The 6,311-nt window shown below is 36.1% G+C and overlaps 2 long non-coding RNA genes across 2 annotated transcripts; one reads left to right on the top strand and one right to left on the bottom strand.

Annotated features, from left to right (window-relative positions):
• Positions 1–1,214: 1,214 nt before the first annotated feature.
• On the top strand, positions 1,215–2,316 carry LOC125780548 (uncharacterized). Its single transcript, XR_007423773.1, has 2 exons — positions 1,215–1,428; positions 2,103–2,316. It is a non-coding gene; the product is annotated as an uncharacterized LOC125780548 (long non-coding RNA).
• A 339-nt stretch (positions 2,317–2,655) lies between these two features.
• On the bottom strand, positions 2,656–4,158 carry LOC125780549 (uncharacterized). Its single transcript, XR_007423774.1, has 2 exons — positions 3,649–4,158; positions 2,656–2,935 (listed from the first exon to the last, which is right to left on the bottom strand). It is a non-coding gene; the product is annotated as an uncharacterized LOC125780549 (long non-coding RNA).
• Positions 4,159–6,311: the final 2,153 nt, after the last annotated feature.

Below are 6,311 nucleotides of genomic sequence, written 5' to 3'. Positions count from 1 at the left end.
GGAAGTTTTATCACAATATTTTTTTCTGTATCTCCATAATTATTAGGGCTGGCCCGAATAGCATTTTTTGAGCTCCGGATATTTGGCAGTAATTGGTAGCGAATATTCCAATATTAGTTTTTAAAAAAAACAAATTAATCATGAACACGAGCCAGAACCCGAGCTTGAACGTCAGCCTGACTCAGGCGCTGCATGAACTCGGGCTTTTTTCCAATTTTTTCCAATTTTCCATGACTGAAAAAAAAACTTGGGCTATAAGCTCAATATTAAATATTTCGTTTGTTTAGAAATTATTTTATATTCTTAAACCATGTTAAATTATATTAGATTAGTAGGGCTGGCCCGAATAGCGTTTTTTGAGCTCAGAATATTGGGCACTGATTGGCAGCCAATATTGGAATATTTGTTTTTAAAAAGACGGATTAAAAACTGATTAAAGTAAAACAAAAATTGCAACTCGGCCCCTTTAATTCACCACAAAGTTTTCCAAGACCCAGCCGAAAAAAAAAGATTTCCCACCTTTTCCTCAGCTGGGTCGGGCTCAAAAAATGATTTGTGATAGGCTGTTTTTTGGTTTGTTTGTTTAAGCACTTAGGCTTTTGTACTGCTGCAGTGCAATATTTAGATTTTATATTCTGAAATTCGTTAGGTTTTATTTCTTTTAGCATTTTGAACTTTTTTTCCAATTTCAAATTTATTTTTTTCTGTTCGTTATGTTCTATCGGTCCTTGCGTTTTTTGTAGTTGAAGTTGAATTTAATATTGAAGTTCAATATTTCTAATTTATATTTTGAAATTCGTTAGATTATATTTATTATTGTATTTTGAGCTCACTTTAGTTGGTTATTTTCCAAATTCATATCTATTTTTCTGTTATTATTAAATGTTATTAGCTTATTAGCTTAGCTTGTCATTTAGCATACAGAACTTCTCACGGATTTTTAATGAATGTTGATTTATTAATTTAAAAGCTGTACCTTATTAAAAGTATTTTAAGCCAGACAGACACTGTGTGATTTTTTAATGAGTTTATCTGCACTTTTAAATGGTTTGTCCTGTAGGAAACGCACACGATTTGTATGCTGACACTGTTGTCTGACTGAGGAGCTGCTTTCCGTCAAATGCAGCCTGTAGGCAGGAAAAAATCCAGCCAGAACCGACCATATCATGAGCCAGTTTTAAAGCCAGTAATTTAGTAGAGCATTAAACTGGGCCCTTTTCACAGAGCTTGATGACGTGTTTCCGGTTTGGTTTAGCAGGGTAAACACAGCGGCGCTAGAATGGAGTTCACTGCTGTCTCTGCACAAACTTCTATTGATTTCTTTCTCCGACATCTCACTGATTATAGATGAGGTATCAGTAGCGAAAATATCGAAGGTTGAAAAGGATTACAAGCTTTTTGTCGAGGAATACATCTTTAATTTTGAGGGTAAGTAGTTATTTTTATACAAGTTAGCGAGGCTTCCAATTCAGTTAGGTTAGCTACCGCTAACTAGCGAGCTTGCTAACTTAGATAGACAACAGTACGTCAAGTAATGCTAAGTAGCTGTTTAGTTAATGTTTTCTTTTCTGTTTTAACAATTACTGTAGCTACTGCCCAGGATCTGATGTGCTTATTTAAGGCTTTGAGTTGGATAGAAGACAGAACTGTTTTACCCTTGTATATACAGTTTCAAACACAGTGCAGGTGGTTTAGGAAAGTTAATCGACAGGGAGAAAAAAAAAATATTAAACCACATTTAACCCTAGTTATCTTGTACGTAGGTGAAACAGTTCAGGTAAGCCTAAGATGATTATATGTGTTGCTAGCTTCCCACTAGGTAGGTTAAGCCAGTGGCCAAAGTTAGTCGTCTGTAGTGAAGCAGATATACCAACCACTTGTAGAATGTGAAGGTCAAGTGTTAATTTGTCCATCATATTAAATTTTTGCTTGGTTTTTAGGAGGTTAACTTATTCAGGTAGATTGTTTAGGGTCAGCCAAGAGGTTAAAGATGTAGTAGTAATTGTGAATGGCTTAAATATAGATATGAACATTTGGTGCTTTTTGTACCGTTTAAAAAATGTTTCTCAGAGCTGACAGTATGTCTGTGCTTTGCATTACAGGTGACTTCATACCACCCAGATCCTGTGGAGGTAATAAAGACATCGTGCAAGTGTTGCGGGGAAGGCCTTTTCCAATCATACTATTGCTCTGCTTTATCAGATTGCCCATTAAAGCACCATGGGCTTTAAAACAGTCTCTCTCCCAGCAGCATGTTCTGTTATAGTTTGTTTTTTGTGGAAATATGGAATTTTCTAAATAAACTTGTATTCTTTGCTTGAATTGTCTTTTTATGTAGCGCAGAGCCAGCAACAAGCAAGAAAACATTTCAGTTCATTGACATTTTGTTTACTGAATCAATCTATTTGTATTGGGTGTCATGGAACTATTTTACATTTTAATTAACTTTAAAAATCAGGATATTTTGGGTAAACATAACATTTTGGTTGTGCTTCAAAAAATGCATAATTTCTGACAACTAGCTATATTGTTTAAACTGTATATTTAGAATATTGTATTTCCTGCAATGGTATGCCTAGTGAATACAGTCGTAACCAAATCATCTATGACTTTGTCTACAGATAAAACAAATACAAAGCACCTGGGACAAGAGGATTAAAATGTATTTCATTTATTATATTTATAAAACACTCACATTAAAAAAATCTAAAAATACAAAAAACAAATGAAGCTCACATGGTAAGTTAAAGCTAAAATATTTAGACAGAATTTTGTACTGAGTCAAGGGAAATTGTGTGGAAAAAGTGGAACTCTTCTTTAGTTGAGCAGAAATGGTTAAGCCTAGGTTGGTCTGCAAGCTGTTTTATTTAATTCTCCAGCTCAATCACTTTTTGCTCCAGCTCCCTTATTCGTGCAGCTGCAGCGTCCACTTTGCCTGCGACAAAAGGGGGGGAAAAAGACATTAGCTTAGTTTTATATTGACAGATAATCTGACAAAATTTAAGTCAAACTCTGAATTGACCTATATTGTACACCAATTATTAATTAGGTAAACTGGTATATTTTACTGTGCTATGTTTAGCTAACAAATACTGGTATTCTTTGGTATAATACATAAACCATACTTGTGCTTGGAAAGTTTTTAAACAACAAATGATATCTCGGACACAAGTCAGTAGTTCAGGTAAACATGCCAAATTGACCCTTTATTTAGGTAAATATTGAATATTTAGCCTTTATTTAGGCAAGTTAGACTTCAAATAAGTATTTCAATTTTAAACTTTATTCAGGTACGAATTGTAGGTGTAGACTTTATTCAGGTAAGTATTGCATATTAAGACTTTATTTAAATAAGTATAGCATATTTAGACTTTATTCAGGTATTAATTGTAAGTTTAAACTTTATTCAAGTAAATATTGCATATTAAGACTTTATCCAAATAATTATATCATATTAAGACTTTATTCAGTTATGAATTGTAAGTTTATACGGTTATTCAGTATATATTGTATCTCCAATGTTATTTTGGTAGGTATCCTGTTTTGAGACTATTACTCAGGTAATTATTAATTATTCAAATGGATATTTAGGTAGCTGGCTTGTGTATTTATTGTGTAAATTGATATAAGAGTTGTAAAATTACTCACCAGGAGACGGTGGACGGCAGTAATCGTGCTTGGCTCGGTTAGCATAGCTTCAGGTCCTCCTCGTCTCTCTGTCCCATGGCAGCTTCAGTGTTCAAACCGAGACGAGTACTTGCCCTCTCGTAGGGTGTCAGGCGGTTTTCATATCGACTCCCAAAATTATTCCAGGCGAATCGTGGTGAAACTGATTCCTGGCTCTGTTCCCTCCCGCTTTGACATATAGCTCATCCGGCCTGAAGTGCTGGCTACACGCATATGTACTGCCGCGCAGAACCGTAAATGTGGCATTTTCCTCTCTCCTAATTGCTCTTATCTATTTACCGCGTAAACGTGTGACATTTGGAAAGTCGTGGAAACTCAGGTTTGGTTGTTTGCGTTTGCTGTTTGAGCAGAAAGGCTCGCTGCAGTAGCATTTCCTATGCTGCTCCATTTCGTCTATACGTTCTACACGCGTTGTTTACCCTGCTATTTTTTACTTCCGCATTCCAAACCCGGAAATGTGAAAAGGGCCCATTAAACTACAAATCTGAGATGTACCTGCTGTACTTCTTAATCTCTGCCCCCAAAATGGTCCATTAACTTGCTTGACAGACGCGTCAAATCCCCCGCGAGCACGCGCGGCGCACAGCGCACCGATTAATTCATGCGTTGAGCTTTAAACGCGCAGCTGAGCTGTAATTGGGGAAATATCACAAAAATCACAGTGTGATTTGTTACATTAAAAAAAAGACCATTTTCTTCCGCCTAATCTGAGAGGAAAGCGGTGTTCTCGACCGGCCCGAGTTCATGCAGCGCCTGAGTCAGGCTGGCGTTCAAGCTCGGGTTCGGGCTCGCGTTCAGGCAGATAATCTAAATGATAAATGATTTTGTGTTTTTGCACTTGGGCCATAAGCTCAATATTAAAAAGTTCGTTTGTTTAGAAATTATTTTATATCCTTAAACCATGTTAAATTATATTAGATTAGAGGAAAGTCATTTAGACATCATTCTTAAGGTGTTTTTGTCCTGTTACCGCTCCGCAAAAAAACCTCTTCCTTTAATCCGCGCCCCACATACACATTTTTGCAGCACCTGCCCCGAGGTCCTAATATAAATTGAATTAATTACATTTAGTGCTTAAAATTTACTTAAAATTTATTTAAAACGTGCTGAACAGTGCGGCCGTTTATTCCCAAAGTCCAAACACTATGGTTGTTTGCGTGTGTCGGGCCATACTCCACTATTCTTTAGGGTTTTTTGTTGCATGCATGAGAATAACTATTACAATTTTCTTAACTATTTATTAATTTGCTCCAGCGTCTTCTGGATTGATTACACGTTGTGTTTTCGTTGTTTGCCGCGCCACTTAGACGGAAATGGAAATGAATGTTTATCGAATTCTATTGCACAGGCTTATCATCGTCATCGAGGGAAAAATTATCGCGAAACAAATCGATATCGTTATATCGCCCAGCACTAATTTGATCTCCTTTTAACTTTTCTAAGGGAACACACACTGTTGGGCGTGCACACACACACACACAGATACAATGAGCACATAAAAATAATCATGATTAATCACCTAAATTAAAAAATAATCATCAAATTAATTAAAGCAGCCCTCGTTCAGACTGAAATGTCATATCAGATCTATAGTCTATATTTACCTTTATAAGACAAATAGGACAACAAATCCAGGTAGTCCACAACATATTAGTCTCATTAGTTTCATTTTTTAATAGTAACAAATAAACATGAGTCCATAAAGAATGCATTAACCACTTTTAATTAGTCTGTATCTGATTTCAGGCCTGTTATTGTTCTTAAATGGCCTCTTGTTGTACTTCTGTAGGCCTTAGCAGTAACCTGAAGCACAGCCAATAGTCATTTATAGACACAATTTAGTAAGCCTCAGTGGTACTGCTGAGGGGCACTGGCCCAAAAAAATTGGTATTTTTTTTGTTTCATAAAGTAAAATTCCCTTTACTCTACTATCTAACACAATTTATGTGAATTTGAGGAATAAAAAAAAAACAGCCAGCTCAAGCAGGTCAAACTGGTTCAACAAGGTGACCAGCTTAGCTCATGGATAGTGGCTTACTGGATAGAGCACTGGGCAACTAATGACATGGTTGTGGGTTTGATACCCATGTTCACTAAGCTACCACTGTTACGCCCTTGAGCCATGCCCTTAAAGCTCTCTTTATTCTGGGTGCCACAGTGAAGGTTGCCCACTGCTCCAGACACTTGTATCAGTGCAAGTGGGTGCTCACGAGTTTATGTGATATAGATACTTCTACAAGTGTAAAGAAGTAAAAGGAAGATGTGAAAAGAAATTATTCACAAAAATAAAACAACATATTTATGCTACGTTTGTTGATTTATCTGGTATAGCACACTCACATGACTGACAAGGTCTGAGTGAAGAGTTGTATTATATCTCATTGTGTGCATTATATCCATCATGTATAAATGATGACTTTTCAATTCTTGTAGCCTATCAAGCTGATTGATAGGCTATATAAAATTTTGTGCTGTATTGTTAAGATTTTGAATGGTCAAATCAATTTTATTTTACCCATGTAACCTTTTGTGTTGGGTCAATTGGGCTTTAAGCTGCAAAAAGTTGGGAACCCTGAAAACACTGAAGCTAAATGCCCTCTAATGGCTTTATAGGCAAATGTGTA

Source organism: Astyanax mexicanus, chromosome 13, assembly GCF_023375975.1.
Source record: "Astyanax mexicanus isolate ESR-SI-001 chromosome 13, AstMex3_surface, whole genome shotgun sequence".
In the NCBI taxonomy this organism is placed as follows: Eukaryota; Metazoa; Chordata; class Actinopteri; order Characiformes; family Acestrorhamphidae; genus Astyanax; species Astyanax mexicanus.
The sequence above is the reverse complement of the archived record's forward strand: the minus strand, read 5'-3'. Positions and strand labels throughout refer to the sequence as shown.